This window comes from Hemiscyllium ocellatum, chromosome 21 (assembly GCF_020745735.1).
Source record: "Hemiscyllium ocellatum isolate sHemOce1 chromosome 21, sHemOce1.pat.X.cur, whole genome shotgun sequence".
NCBI lineage: Eukaryota > Metazoa > Chordata > Chondrichthyes > Orectolobiformes > Hemiscylliidae > Hemiscyllium > Hemiscyllium ocellatum.
In genome coordinates this window covers 65739413-65756306 of record NC_083421.1, presented here as the reverse complement: position 1 = coordinate 65756306, position 16894 = coordinate 65739413, and the positions used below count along the sequence as shown (strand labels likewise).

General features: G+C 52.9%; 1 protein-coding gene across 10 annotated transcripts in view; it reads left to right on the top strand.

Annotated features, from left to right (window-relative positions):
• LOC132825972 (retinoic acid receptor RXR-alpha-A) overlaps nt 1–16894 on the top strand; it is a 94291-nt gene that overhangs the window by 23394 nt on the left and 54003 nt on the right. For 6 of the 10 annotated variants that reach the window (XM_060841670.1, XM_060841671.1, XM_060841675.1 and 3 more), the window contains exon 1: nt 10046–10149. The exons of 2 other annotated variants lie outside the window; for them this stretch is intronic. The gene's annotated coding sequence lies outside the window, so the exon portion shown is untranslated. Of the gene's footprint in view, nt 1–9659; nt 9754–10045; nt 10150–16894 lie in introns of those variants that run through there. 2 more of the 10 variants (XM_060841668.1, XM_060841672.1) reach the window with 2 other exon arrangements.

Below are 16894 nucleotides of genomic sequence, written 5' to 3'. Positions count from 1 at the left end.
GGGTAGGATACTGTACAGAGGGTCATTGTGGACTTGTTGGGCCAAATGGCCTGTTTCCACACTCTAGGGATTCTATGATACTAAACAAGTATTTTACATCAGGATTCACTGTGGAAAAAGACGTGGAAGCTACAGAACTTGGAGAAATATATAGTGATATCTTGAAAAGTGTCCATATTACAAAGGAGGAGGAGCTGGACATCTTAAAATGCATAAAGGTGGATAAATCCCCAGGACTTTATCAGGTTTGTTAAAGAGCCCTGGAGAAGCTAGGGAAGTGATTGCTGGGCCCCCTGTTGAGATATTTGTATTAATAGTCGTAGGTGAGGTGCTGGAAGATCTGAGGGTGACTAATGTGGTGCTATTATTGAAGAAAGGTAGTAAGCAAAAGCCAGAGAACGATAGACTGGTGACTGGTGGGCGAAGTTGTTGGAGGGGATTCTGAGGGACAGGATTTCCGTGTGTTTGAAAAGGCAGTGACTGTTAGGGATAGTCTACACAACTTTGTGCATGGGAACTTGTGTCTCACTAACTTGATTGAGCTTTTTGAAGAAGTGTCAAAGAAGATTGATGACGGCAGAGTGGTAGACCTTTTCAATATAGAGACTTCAAGGCACTGTACCAGATAGACTGGTGATCAAGGTTAGATCACGTGGAATCCAGGAAGAACTAGCCATTTGGATCCAACATTGGCTCGAAGGTAGGAGACAGAGGGTGGTGGTGGAGGGTTGTTTCTCAGACTGGAGGCCTGTGACCAGTGAAGTGCCACAAGGATTGGTGCTGGGTCCACTGCTTTTTGTCATTTACATAAATGATTTCGATGTGAATCTCAGAGGCCGAGTTAATAAGTTTGCAGATGACACCAAAATTAGTGTTGTCGTGGACGGTGAAGAAGGTTATCTCTGAGAACAACGGGACCTTGATCAGATGGACTGATGGACCAAGGAGTGGCAGATGGAGTTTAGATAAATCTGAGTTGTTGCATTTTGGTAAGGCAGATCAGGGCAGGACACTTAATGGTAGCATTTAGTGTTGCTAAACAAAGAGACCTTGGAGTGCAGGTTCATAGCTCCTTGAAGGTGGAGTTTGCAGGTCGATAGGATAATGAAGAAGGTGTTTGGTACGCTTGCCTCATTGGCCAGTACATTGAGTATAGGTGTTGGAATGTCATGTTGTGGCTGTACACGACATTGGTGAGGCCACTTTTGGATACTGCTATTGGATTCTTCCTGCTATTGGAAAGATGTTGTGGAACTTGAAAGGGTTTAGTAAGGATCTATGAGGATCTTGCCGGATTTGAGGTATAAGAGGAGGCTGAATCGGGTGAATAGCCGCGGTCTTTTTCCCAGGGTCAGGGAGTTGAAAACTAGAGGATGTAGGTCTAATGTGAGAGGAGGAAAGATTTAGGAGGGCCAACATTGTCACACAGGGTGGTGCATGTATGGAAATGGTGGAAGCGGATACAATTCCAACACTTCGACAATATTTTGATAGGTACATGGATAGGAAAGATTTAGAGGGAAAGTGTGGTGCTGGAAAAACATAACAGGTCAGGCAGCATCCGAGAAGCAGGAAAATCGACGTTTCGGGCAAAAGCTCTTCGTGAGGAATGAGGCTGGGAGCCTTGGGGATGGAGGGATAAATGGGAGGGGGTGGGGCATGGGGGAAGGCAGCTGAGAGTGTGATAGGTGGATGGAGTGGGAGTAAAGGGGATAGGTCAGAGAGGAGGGTGGAGCGGATGGGTGGGAAGGAAGATGGACAGGTGGGATGGGTCATGAGGGTGGTGCCGAGCTGAAAGGTTGGAACTGAGGTAAGGTGGGAGGAAGAGGGGGGAGGCAGCACCTTCCTCTGCTGCTGCAGGAATTGCAAAACCTGCGCCCACACACCCCCCAACCTCCATCCAAGGCCCCAAAGGAGCCTTCCACATCCATCAAAGTTTTTTACCTGCACTTTCACACATGTCATTTACTATATCTGTTGCTCCCGATGCGGTCTCCTCTGCCCTGGGGAGACAGGATGCCTACTCACAGAGCGCTTCAGAGAACATCTCTGGGACATCTGCACCAATGAACCCCACTGCTAATTGGCTGAATGTTTTAACTCCCCCTCTCAGTCTGCCAAGGACATGCAGGTCCTGGGTTGCCTCTATCGCCACTCTCTACTACCCAATGCCTGGAGGAAGAATGCCTCATCGTCCACCTCAGGACCCTTCAACCCCAAGGCATCAATGTAGACTTCACCAGTTTCCTCATTTCCCCATTCCCCATCTTACCCAGATCCAACCTTCCAGCTCAGCACCGTCCTAATGACTCATCCCATTGTCCATCTTCCTTCCCACCTATCTGCTCCACCCTCCTCTCTGACCTATCACCATTACCCCACCTTCATCCAGCTATTGCACTCTCAGCTACCTTCTCCCCATTCCCAAGGCTCCCAGCCTCATTCCTGATGAAGGGCTTTTGCCCGAAACGTCGATTTTCCTGCTCCTTGGATGCTGCCTGACCTGCTGTGCTTTTCCAGCAACACACTCTCAACTTATAGGGATTGTGGCCAAATGCTGGCAAATGGGACTAAGTCAGATTGAGATGTCTGGCTGGTGCAGATGAGTTGGACCGAAAGGTCTGTTTCTGTGCTATCTTACTCCATGACTAAGTGTGTAGCAGAAGTTGATAGTGTACCCATCCCATTTACAACTGGATAATGCTTGTTTTCGGTCATCAAGGATGGAGGGTTTCTGTGTTGTTGCAGTTTGTCCTGAAGCCTGCATGCACTGGGTCATGTTGATCCCCCATGTTCCTTATAAACCGGGTGGGTGTGTGGCTGCTGTCATTATCATTGGGCCACATATGTGTATGGAATGCTGCTCCCAAACAACATTCCCAGCTGCAGAGTCATCTTAAAGGGATACTGCAGCGTAACAGTGTGGCCTTGCACAGCAGAGAGAAATCAAAGGTTACACGGATGACTGATGTTCGTGAAGGACTGAGTGATGATAGCGATTCCATCGAATTCAAGGAAAGCTGGTTGGGAATTTCTTGATCAATGTGCTCCATGCTAGTACTTGTTTTACCTGAATATTATGTGTCAGTTGCCAACCGAGTCCAAATATTATCCATATCTGACTGAGCTGGCCTTGTTGTGTGAGTTGTGAACGAAGGAAAGAATTCACATTTCTATAACCTGAGTTACGTACAGGTCTCCTAGCAGTAGTGAGGATCTGGGGAAGAAAAGGCATGTAAGAAAGGTACATTAATCAGGGATTGATTTAGCTCAGTTGGCTGGATGGTTGGTTTGTGAAACAGCATGGGTTCAAACTCTGCACCAGCTGGGGTTACCATGACTCTGCTTCTCAACTCTCCCCTCACCTGAGGTACGGTGGCCTTTGTGTTAAACCACTACCAGTTGTCTCTCTGTAATGTAAAAGCAGCCCTATGGTCTGCTAAGTCTATGGCGACTTGACTTGATAACAATAATCATGAAAGACATTAAAATACAGGTGGACTGGGAAAATTATGTCGGTAGTGGATCCCAAGAGAAGGAATTTGTGGAATATTTGCAAGATGGTTTTTTTGGAGCAGCTTGTGGTCAAGCCCACTCAGGAACAGGCAATCCCAGATTTGGTGATGTGTGAGGTAGAGTTAATGAGGGAGCTTAAGGTAAAGGAACCGCTGAGGTGGCAGTACCATAATATGATAGAATTCACCTTGCAATTCAAGAGGGAGAAGATTCTGGGTGGGGGTGGGACCCAGGGAGTTAGTGAAGAAAGAGATCAATCTGAGACGCGTACAGCTGAGAACAGAAGCGAGTCAAACAGGGCAAGCAGGGACAAGGTAGGACTAATAAATTAAACTGCACTTATTTCAATGCAAGGGGCCTAACAGGGAAGGCAGATAAACTCAGGGCATGGTTAGGAACATGGGACTGGGATATCATAGCAATTACAGAAACATGGCTCAGGGTTGGGCAGGACTGGCAGCTTAATGTTCCAGGATACAAATGCTACAGGAGGGACAGAAAGGGAGGCAAGAGAGGAGGGGGATTGGCATTTTTTATAAGGGATAGCATTACAGCTGTGCTGAGGGAGGATATTCCCGGAAATACAGCCAGAGAAGTTATTTGGGTGGAACTGAGAAATAAGAAAGGGATGATCACCTTATTGGGATTGTATTATAGGCCCCCTAATAGTCAGAGCGAAATTGAGAAACAAACTTGTAAGGAGATCTCAGCTATCTGTCAGAATAATAGGGTAGTTATGGTAGGGGATTTTAACTTTCCAAACATAGACTGGGATTGCCATAGTGTTAAGGGTTTACATGGAGAGGAATTTGTTAAGTGTGTACAAGACAATTTTCTGATTCAGTATATGGATGTACCTACTAGAGAAGGTGCAAAACTTGACCTACTCTTGGGAAATAAGGCAAGGCAGGTGACTGAGGTGTCAGTGGGGGAGCACTTTGGGGTCAGCGCCATAATTCTATTAGATTTAAAATAATGATGGAAAAACATAGACCGGATCTAAAAGTTAAAGTTCTAAATTGGAGAAAGGCTGACTTTGATGGTATTAGACAAAAACTTTCGAAAGTTGATTGGGGGCAGATATTCGCAGGTAAAGGGATGGCTGGAAATGGGAAGCCTTCAGAAATGAGATAACAAGAATCCAGAGAAAGTATATTCCTGTCAGGGTGAAAGGGAAGGCTGGTATGTATAGGGAATGCTGGATGACTAAAGAAATTAAGGGTTTTTTTAAGAAAAAGAAGGAAGCATATTTCAGGTAGAGACAGGATAGATCGAGTGGATCCTCAGAAGAGTATAAAGGAAGTAGGAGTATACTTAAGTGGGAAATCAGGAGGGCAAAATGGGGACATGAGATAGCTTTGGCAAATAAAATTTAAGGACAATCCAAAGGGTTTTTACAAATATGTTAAGGACGAAAGGGTAACTAGGGAGAGAGCAGGGCCCCTCAAAAATCAGCAAGGCGGCCTTTGTGTGGAGCCACAGAAAATGGGGGAGATACTAAACGAATATTTTGCATCAGTATTTTACTGTGGAAAAGGATATGGAAGATATAGACTGTAGGGAAATAGATGGTGACATCTTGAAAAATGTCCATATTATAGAGGAGGAAGTGCTGGATGTCTTGAGAAGCATAAAGGTGGATAAATCCCCAGGACCTGATCAGGTGTACCCTGAAACTCTATGGGAATCTAGAGAAGTGATTGCTGTGCCTCATGCTGAGATATTTGTATCATTGATAGTCACAGGTGAGGTGCCGGAAGACTGGAGGTTGGCAAACGTGGTGCCACTGTTCAAGAAGGGTGGTAAGGACAAGCCAGGGAACTATAGACCAGTGAGCCTGACCTTGGTGGTGGGCAGGTTTTTGGAGGGAATCCTGAGGGACAGGATGTACATGTATTTGGAAAGGCAAGGACTGATTAGGGATAGTCAACATGGCTTTGTGCATTGGAAATCATGTCTCACAAACTTGATTGAGTTTTTTGAAGAAGTAACAAAGAGGATTGATGAGGGCAGAGCAGTAGATGTGATCTATATCAACTTCAGTAAGGCGTTCGACAAGGTTCCCCATAAAAGTTCAATCTCATGGAATACAGGGAGAACTAATCATTTGGATATAGAACTGGCTCAAAGGAGAAGACAGTGGGTGTTTTTCAGACTGGAAGCCTGTGACCAGTGGAGTACCACAAGGATCGGTGCTGGGTCCTCTATTTTTTGTCATTTACATAAATGATTTGGATGCGAGTATAAGAGGTACAGTTAGTAAGTTTGCAGATGACACCAAAATTGGAGGTGTCGTGGACAGCGAAGAGGGTTACCTCAGATTACAACAGGATCTGGACCAGATGGGCCAATCGGCTGAGAAGAGGCAGATGGAGTTTAACTCAGATAAATGCGAGGTGCTGCATTTTGGGAATGCAAATCTTAGCAGGATTTATACACATAATGGTAAGGTCCGAGGGAGTGTTGCTGAACAAAGAGACCTTGGAGTGTAGGTTATAGCTCCTTGAAAGTGGAGTCACAGGTAGATAGGATAGTGAAGAAGGCATTTGGTATGTTTTCCTTTATTGGTCAGAGTATTGAGTTCAGGAGTTGGGAGGTCATGTTGTGGCTGTACAGCACATTGGTTAGGTCACTGTTGGAATATTGTGTGCAACTCTGGTCTCCTTCCTATCGGAAAGATGTTGTGAAACTTGAAAGGGTGCAGAAAAGATTTACAAGGATGTTGCCAGGGTTGGACGATTTGAGCCACAGGGAGAGGCTGAACAGGCTGGGGCTGTTTTCCCTGAAGAGTTGGAGGCTGAAGGGTGACCTTGTAGGCGTTTACAAAATTATGAGGAGCACAGATAGGATAAATAGACAAAGTCTTTTCCCTGTGGTGGGGAGTCCAGAACTAGAGGGCATAGGTTTAGGGTGAGAGGGGAAAGATATAAAAGAGACCTAAGGGGCAACTTTTTCATGCTCAGGATGGTACATGTATGGAATGAGCTGCCAGAGGAAGTGGTGGAGGCTGGTACAATTGCAACATTTAAGAGGCATTTGGATGGGCATAAGAATAGGAAGGGTTTGGAGGGATATAGGCCGGGTGCCGGCAGGTGGGACTAGATTGGGTTGGGATATCTGGTCAGCATGGACGGGTTGGACCGAAGAGTCATAGAGATGTACATGAAAACAGACCCTATCAATTTGGATTTCTAGAAGGCATTTGATAAGGTGTCACACAGGAGGCTGAAAATAAGATGAGAGTGCATGGTGTTTGGAGCAAGGTGCTGGTAAAGATAAAGGATTTGTTGATCGGCAGAAAACAGAGTGCGGACAAAGGTCTGTTTTCCAGGAGGGCAGATGGTGACTAGTAGAGTTCGAGTAAAAAATGAGGTCTGCAGATGCTGGAGATCACAGCTGCAAATGTGTTGCTGGTCAAAGCACAGCAGGTTAGGCAGCATCTCAGGAATAGAGAATTCGACGTTTCGAGCATAAGCCCTTCATCAGGAATAAGAGAGAGAGAGCCAAGCCGGCTGAGATAAAAGGTAGGGAGGAGGGACTAGGGGGAGGGGCGATGGAGGTGGGATAGGTGGAAGGAGGTCAAGGTGAGGGTGATAGGCCGGAGTGGGGTGGGGGCGGAGAGGTCAGGAAGAGGATTGCAGGTTAGGAGGGCGGTGCTGAGTTGAGGGAACCGACTGAGACAAGGTGGGGGGAGGGGAAATGAGGAAGCTGGAGAAATCTGAATTCATACCTTGTGGTTGGAGGGTTCCCAGGCGGAAGATGAGGCGCTCCTCCTCCAGCCGTCGTGTAGTTGTGTTCTGCCGGTGGAGGAGTCCAAGGACCTGCATGTCCTCGGTGGAGTGGGAGGGGGAGTTAAAGTGTTGAGCCACGGGTGATTGGGTTGGTTGGTTCGGGCGGCCCAGAGGTGTTCTCTGAAGCGTTCCGCAAGTAAGCGGCCTGTCTCACCAATATAGAGGAGGCCACATCGGGTGCAGCGGATGCAATAGATGATGTGTGTGGAGGTACAGGTGAACTTGTGGCGGATATGGAAGGATCCCTTGGGGCCTTGGAGGGAAGTGAGTGTGGAGGTGTGGGCGCAAGTTTTACATTTCCTGCGGTTGCAGGGGAAGGTGCCGGGGGTGGAGGTTGGGTTGGTGGGGGGTGTGGATCTGACAAGGGAGTCACGAAGGGAGTGGTCCTTGCGGAACGCTGATCGGGGAGGGGAGGGAAATATATCCTTGGTGGTGGGGTCCGTTTGGAGGTGGCGGAAATGGCGGCGGATAATACGTTGTATGCGCAGGTTGGTGGGGTGGTAGGTGAGAACCAGTGGGGTTCTGTCTTGGTGGCGGTTGGAGGAGCGGGGCTCAAGGGCGGAGGAGCGGGAAGTGGAGGAGATGCGGTGGAGGGCATCGTCGATCACGTCTGGGGGGAATCTGCGGTCCTTGAAGAAGGAGGCCATCTGGGTTGTGCGGTGTTGGAATTGGTCCTCCTGGGAGCAGATGCGGCGGAGACGAAGGAATTGGGAATATGGGATGGCGTTTTTACAGGGGGCAGGGTGGGAGGAGGTGTAGTCCAGGTAGCTGTGGGAGTCAGTCGGTTTATAATAGATGTCTGTGTTGAGTCGGTCGCCCGAGATAGAAATGGAAAGGTCTAGGAAGGGGAGGGAGGAGTCTGAGACGGTCCAGGTGAATTTCAGGTCGGGATGGAAGGTGTTGGTAAAGTTGATGAACTGTTCAACCTCCTCGTGGGAGCACGAGGCAGCGCCGATACAGTCATCGATGTAGCGGAGGAAAAGGTGGGGGGTGGTGCCAGTGTAGTTGCGGAAGATGGACTGTTCCACATATCCTACGAAGAGGCAGGCATAGCTGGGGCCCATGCGGGTGCCCATGGCAACTCCTTTAGTTTGGAGGAAGTGGGAGGATTGAAAAGAGAAGTTATTCAGGGTGAGGACCAGTTCAGTCAGTCGAAGGAGGGTGTCAGTGGAAGGGTACTGGTTAGTGCGGCGGGAAAGGAAGAAGCGGAGGGCTTTGAGTCCTTCGTGATGGGGGATGGAGGTGTACAGGGACTGGATGTCCATAGTGAAAATAAGGCGTTGGGGACCGGGAAGCGAAAATCCTGGAGGAGGTGGAGGGCGTGGGTGGTGTCCCGAACGTAGGTGGGGAGTTCTTGGACTAAAGGGGACAGGACCGTGTCGAGGTATTGGGAGATGAGTTCGGTGGGGCAGGAGCAGGCTGAGACAATGGGTCGGCCGGGGCAGGCAGGTTTGTGGATTTTGGGCAGGAGGTAGAAACGGGCGGTGCGGGTTGTGGGACTATGAGGTTGGAGGCGGTGGATGGGAGATCCCCTGAGGTGATGAGGTCCTGGATGGTCTGGGAGATGATGGTTTGGTGGTGGGAGGTGGGGTCGTGGTCAAGGGGGCGATAAGAGGAGGCGTCCGCGAGCTGGCGTTTGGCTTCAGCGGTGTACAGGTCAGTGCGCCAAACTACCACCGCGCCTCCCTTGTCTGCGGGTTTGATGGTGAGGTTGGGATTGGAGCGGAGGGAGTGGAAGGCTGCACGTTCTGAGGGTGAGAGGTTGGAGTGGGTGAGAGGGGTGGACAGGTTGAGTCGGTTGATGTCACGGCGGCAGTTGGCTATAAAGAGGTCGAGGGCGGGTAGGAGGCCTGCACGGGTGTCCAGGTGGATGGGGTGTGTTGGAGGCGGGAGAAGGGGTCGTCAGAGGGTGGGCGGGAGTCTTGGTTGTGAAAGTAGGCACGGAGGCGAAGGCGGCGGAAGAATTGTTCAATATCTCGCCGCGTGTTGAACTCATTAATCCGAGGGCGTAGGGGAACGAAGGTGAGGCCCCTGCTGAGGACTGATCTTTCATCCTCAGAGAGGGGGAGATCTGGAGGGATGGTGAAAATCCGGCAAGGCTGGGAGCTAGGACCTGGTGTGGGACTGGAGCTGGAGCTGGAGCTGGGGGCGGGGTTAGGGGCGGGGACAGAGATCGAAGTAGGGGCGGAGTTAGACGTGGTGACGTTGCTCGACGTGGGGGCGGGGTCATGCGTCGTGACGAAAGACGGCGTGGGGGCGGGGAAACCTGAGGATTTGTGCTCCTGCAGGTTAGTGATGTCAGTGGGGGCGGAAGTGGCTGCGTCGACGGCAACCGGAGGGGCGGAAATGGTTGCGGCGACGGAGGAGTGGTGGTCATCGGTGTTGGGACCATCAGTATTTATGTTGGACATTAACGATCTGGATGAAGGAGCTGAGGGCATTGTTGGTAAGTTTGCAGATGGCACAAAGGCAGGTGGAGGGACAGGTGTTGCTGAGGAAGTGCTGGAGTGTGAGCTAACAACTGCCAGATGGAATACACCGCGGGGAATAAACAACAACTACACGGGAAACAACTTCGGCAATGTGAACCACTAAGGAGTTTTGGGAGTCCCAGCTCAGAGTTCACCGCAGCTACAGCGGCAGGGGGCGGGGCCCCGGGCAGGGGGCGGGGCCCGAGGGAAGGGGCGGGGCCCCGTGCAGGGGGCGAGGCCCGAGGGAAGGGGCGGGACCCCGGGCTGGGGGCGGGGCCTGGCCTAGCTGCGGGCGCAGCCTCGGCCTGTGGTTCCTGACGGAGAGACTCGCCTTTGGTGATGGGGCAAACGCGCGGGGCCGCTGTCCGATGGTGAGTGCGGAGCGCAGCCGAACCCGGGTTTAAACCGAAACCAGAGCCGCTGTCGCGAGGGAGTGTCCCACTTTACCCCCGTCACCCCGACCCTGACCCGCCCAGCCCAGCCCAGCGAGAGCGCCTCAGCCTCCGGAACACACAACCGTCTACAGAGACAACACCACCCCCCCCCACACACACACACACACACACTACCCCCCCCCCACACACACACACACACTACCCACCCCCCACACACACCCCCCCCCACACACCCCCCCCACACACACACACACTACCCACCCCTTCCCCCCAACCCACACACCCACCCCCCCCACACACACACCCCCACACACACAACCCACACACCCCCCCCACACACACACCCCCCCACACACACACCCCCACACACACCCCCCCACACACACCCCCCCACACACACACCCCCCCACACACCCCCCCCACACACACACCCCCCCCCACACACCCCCCCCACACACACACCCCCCCACACCCCCCCCACACACACACACTACCCACCCCTTCCCCCCAACCCACACACCCACCCCCCCCACACACACAACCCACACACCCCCCCCACACACACACCCCCCCCACACACACCCCCCCACACACACACCCCCCCACACACACCCCCCCACACACACCCCCCCCACACACACCCCCCCACACACACCCCCCCACACACACCCCCCCCACACACACCCCCCACACACACCCCCCCCACACACACCCCCCCCACACACACACCCCCCCACACACCCCCCCCACACACACACCCCCCCACACCCCCCCCCACACACACACACTACCCACCCCTTCCCCCCAACCCACACACCCACCCCCCCCACACACACAACCCACACACCCCCCCCACACACACAACCCACACACCCCCCCCACACACACCCCCCCCCACACACACCCCCCCACACACACACCCCCCCACACACACACACTACCCACCCCTTCCCCCCAACCCACACACCCACCCCCCCCACACACACAACCCACACACCCACCCCCCCACACCCACACCCCCCCCACACACACACCCCCCCACACACCCCCCCCACACACACCCCTCCCACACACACCCCTCCCACACACACCCCCCCCCCACACACCCCCCCCACACACACCCCCCCCCACACACACACACCCCCCCCACACACCCCCCCCACACACCCCCCCCACACACCCCCCCCACACACACACCCCCCACACACCCCCCCCCCACACACACCCCCCCCACACACACACCCCCCCACTACCCACCCCCCCCCCAACCCACCCCCACCCCCACCCCCACACCCCCCCACACAGACCCCTTCCCCCCAACCCACACACCCACCCCCCCCACACACACAACCCACACACCCACCCCCCCACACACCCCCCCCACACACACCCCCCCCACACACACCCCTCCCACACACACCCCTCCCACACACACCCCCCACACACACACCCCCACACCCACCCCTTCCCCCCAACCCCCCCCCCACCCCCACCCCCACCCCCCCCACACAGACCCCTTCCCCCCAACCCACACACCCCCCCCACACACACCCCACACACCCACCCCCACACACACCCCTTCCCCCAACCCACACACCCACCCCCCCCACACACACACACCCCCACACACACACCCACCCCCCCACACACCCCCCCACACACACCCACCCACCCCCCCCACCCCCCCACACACCCCCCCCCCCCCCCCCACCCCCCCCCCCCCACCCCCCCCCCCCCCACACCCCCCCCACACACACCCCCCCCCACACACACCCCCCCCACACACACCCCCCCCCACCCCCCCCCCCCACACACACCCCTCCCACACACCCCCCCCCCACACACACCCCTCCCACACACACCCCTCCCACACACACCCCTCCCACACACACCCCCCACACACACCCCTCCCACACACACCCCTCCCACACACACCCCCCACACACCCCCCCCACACACACCCCCACTACCCACCCCTTCCCCCCAACCCACCCCCACCCCCACACCCCCCCACACAGACCCCTTCCCCCCAACCCACACACCCACCCCCCCCACACACACCCCACACACCCACCCCCACACACACCCCCCCCCCAACCCACACACCCACCCCCCACCCCCCCACACACCCCCCCCACACACCCCCCACACACCCCCCACACACACCACCCCCCCACACACACACACCCCACTACCCACCCCTTCCCCCAACCCACCCCCACCCCCATACCCCCCCACACAGACCCCTTCCCCCAACCCACACACCCCCCCCCACACCCCCCCACACAGACCCCTTCCCCCCCACCCACACACCCACCCCCCCCACACACACAACCCACACACCCACCCCCCCCACACACCCCCCCCACACACACCCCTCCCACACACACCCCTCCCACACACACCCCCCACACACACACCCCCACTACCCACCCCTTCCCCCCAACCCCCCCACCCCCACCCCCACCCCCCCCACACAGACCCCTTCCCCCCAACCCACACACCCCCCCCCACACACACCCCACACACCCACCCCCACACACACCCCTTCCCCCCAACCCACACACCCACCCCCCCCACACACACCCACCCCCACACACACACCCACCCCCCCACACACCCCCCCACACCCCCCCACCCCCCCCCACACCCCCCCCACACACCCCCCCACACACCCCCCCCACGCACCCCCCCCCACACCCCCCCCCACACCCCCCCCCCACACCCCCTCCCCCCAACCCACCCCCCCACACACACACCCACACACACCCCACACACACACCCCACACACACCCACCACCCCCCCACGCACGCACCCCCCACACATGCACCCCCTACATCCCCACACCCCGCCACACCCCCCACGCACACCCCCCCACGCACACCCCCCACACGCACATCCCCCACACACACCCCACCCCACACCCTCACACCACCCCACACCCCCACAAAACCCACACCCCCCCAAACCACACACCCCCACACCCCCCTCACCTCCCAAACTCCACACGCCACACCCCACACAGCCCCACTCCCCCTACCCCACCCAACACCCCACAACTCCTCCCCCGCCCCCACCCACACCCCACACCCCACACTGCCCCGACCCCCCCCCGCCCCCCACACACCCACAACCCCTGCCCCACCCAACACCCCCCTGCCCCACATCCTGCCCCCACAAGAGAAAAGAGAAAAAGTATAACATAGCAAAGATAAGTGGGAAAATGGAGGACTGGGAAACTTTTAAAGAACAACAGAGGATTACTAAGAAGGGAATACGCAGAGAAAAAAATGAGGTATGAAGGTAAACTGGCCATAATATAAAGGAGGATAGTAAAAGTTTTTTTATGTATGTGAGAGGCAAAAAAATGGTTAAGACTAAAATTGGGCCCTTGAAGACAGAAACAGGGGAATATATTACGGGGAACAAAGAAAATGACAGAAGAATTGAATTGGTACTTCAGATCTGTGTTCACTGGGGAAGACACAAGCAATCTCCCTGAGGTAACAGTGGCTGAAGGACCTGAACTTAAGGGAATTTATATTTGCCAGGAATTGGTGTCGGAGAGACTGTTAGATCTGAAGGTTGATAAGTCCCCGGGGCCTGATGGTCTACATCCCAGGGTACTGAAGGAGGCGGCTTGAAAAATTGTGGATGCGTTGGTGATTATTTTCCAGAGTTCGATAGATTCGGGATCAGTTCCTGCGGATTGGAGGGTGGCTAATGTTGTACCACCTTTTAATAAAGGTGGGCGAGAGAAAGCAGGAAATTATAGACCAGTTAGCCTGACCTCCGTGGTGGGAAAGATGCTGGAGTCTATTATAAAGGATGAAATTACGACACTTCTGGATAGTAGTAACAGGATAGGTCAGAGTCAACATGCATTTATGAAGGGGAAATCATGCTTGACTAATCTTCTGGAATTTTTTGAGGATGTAACTTTGAAGATGGACGAGGGAGATCCAGTAGATGTAGTGTACCTGGACTTTCAGGAAGCTTTTGATAAAGTCCCACATAGGAGGTTAGTGAACAAAATTTGGGCACATGGTATTGGGGGCAAAATAATAACTTGGATTGAAAGTTGGTTGGCTGACAGGAAACAAAGTAGTGAATGACATTTCGGAATGGCAGGCAGTGACCAGTGGGGTACCGCAGGGATCAGTGCTGGGACTGCAGCTTTTTACAATATATGTTAGTGATATAGAAGATGGTATTAGTAATAACATTGGCAAATTTGCTGATGATACTAAGCTGGGTGGCAGGGTGAAATGTGATGAGGATATTAGGAGATTACAGGATGACCTGGACAAGTTAGGTGAGTGGTCAGTTGCAGTTTAATGTGGATAAATGTATGGTTATCCACTTTGGTGGCAAGAACAGGAAGGCAGATTACTACCTAAATGGAATCAATTTAGGTAAAGGGGCAGTACAAAGACTTTTGGGTGTTCTTGTACACCAGTCAATGAAGGTATGCATGCAGTACAGCAGGTAGTGAAGAAGGCTAATAGCATGCTGGCCTTCATAACAAGAGGGATTGAATATAGAAGCAAAGAGGTTCTTCTGCAGCTGTACAGGGCCCTGGTGAGACCACACCTGGAGTACTGTGTGCAGTTCTGGTCTCCAAATTTGAGGAAAGACATTTTGGCTATTGAGGGAGTGCAGCGTAGGTTCACAAGGTCAATTCCTGGAATGGCGGGACTACCTTACACTGAAAGACTGGAGTTTGGGTTTGTATACCCTTGAGTTTAGAAGACTGAGAGGGGATCTGATTGAGACATGTAAGATTATTAAAGGATTGGACACTCTGGCAGCAGGAAACATGTTTCCGCTGATGGGTGAGTGCCGAACCAGAGGACACAGCTTAAAAATACAGGGTACACCATTTAGGACAGAGATGAGGAGAAACTTCTTCACCCAGAGAGTGGTGGCTGTGTGGAATGCTCTGCCCCAGAGGGCAGTGGAGGCCCAGTCTCTGGATTCATTTAAGAAAGAGTTGGATAGAGCTCTCAAGGATAGTGGAATCAAGGGTTATGGAGATAAGGCAGGAACACAATACTGATTAAGGATGATCAGCCATGATCATATTGAATGGTGGTGCAGGCTCGAAGGGCAGAATGGCCTACTTCTGCACCTGTTGTCTATTGGGTTGGGATATCTGGTCAGCATGGACGAGCTGGACCAAGCAGTCTTTTTCCATGGTGTACATCTCTAGGACTCTGACTAAGTCCCCACCGATCATCTGAAGAGTAACACATCCAGACCCAATCCCCCACCCCTATTACTCTACATTTACCCCTAACTAATGCACCTAGCCTACACATCCCTGAACACTATGGGCAATTTAACATGGCCAATCCACCCAACCTGCACATCTTTGGATTGTGGGAAGAAACTGGAGCATCTGGAAAAAACCCACACAGACACGGGGAGAATGTGAAAATTCCACACAAACAGTCGCCTGAGGCTGGAATCGAACCCAGGTCCCTGGCACTGAGGCAGAGTGCTAACCACTGAGTAACAGTATCTACTGTGTCAGGCTATCCCAGGACCTAAGAATCATCTCTCAATCACCTGAACTCCCAAGTGTCAGCCGAACCTGTCCAGTTTGGGACTTATTGGTTTGTGAACGGGCTTGTTGGTTTGTGAACGGGCTTGTTAGCTGTCCCTCCTGTTTGCCACTTTGTTACTGAGCTTAGATCCTCATGTCCATGCTTGCTGCACATTGTCTTAGTCTAGTCTCCCCATTTTTACCCCAACCTTGGGTTCTCAGCCAGCCTGATCCTTTCTGGACTGAGCTCTAGTGTGACCTATCAGATGAGCATGGTTGCATTTTGTCTCTCGAAAGAGTTGTGTGATGAATACTCATGGTCACGTGTTGGGTGGGGGTTTGTGGCCTCCTGTCCGTTGCTGAATCTTTTTCTCTGATTTGGGTGAAAGTATATAGTGTTGAGGTTGGGTCTGTAGAAAAGGTACATCCTGTGGGAGTGCTGCTCTGTCCCACCACACAGACAGGAAATCCCCTCTGATAATCCGAGCTGCACCACACAAGTGATTGTGCTATTTTTATACTGTCTTTTATACACTGATTATCCACCACTCTGCTCGAATCCTTCAGTCCAGCATTTAAATGGAGGTGAGCATCCTCATTTTCTGTCAGTTGTAGAAAAAGGGAGCTAGTCACTGACCAGCTGTTGTGAGTTTGTGCTTCGATTAGAGATACCTTATCTGTCTTTCAGTCAGTGCCCTGCCTTCGGTTTCAAGCTTGTATGTGTTCAATTTTTAAAAATTACTTGATTCAACGTGGGTGTCACTGGCTGAGATGCCATTTATTGCCCCCCTCTAATTGCCCTGGTGAAGGTAGTGGTGATATTCCTGCCCTCTGGGTAACAAATTCCAAAGATTTGCCACGCACTGAGTGAAGAGATTCCTCCTTTGCTCAATCCTAACTGCACCCCAGCCTGCTATCCTGAAGCTATGTCCCCTGGTTCAGGACTCACCAACTGGGGAAACATTCAATCCACATCCACCTTGTCAAGCCCTGTAAGAGTTTTGAAATCACCTCTCATTCTTTAAAACTTCAGTGAATACAGGCCCAGTTCCCACAGTCTGTCTGCATTTGACAATACCAGGGATTAATTTGGCGAACTTTTGTTGCCCTCCCTCTCTGGCAACATATATCCTTCCTTAGATAAGAAGATCATACTATCCACAAAACATAAT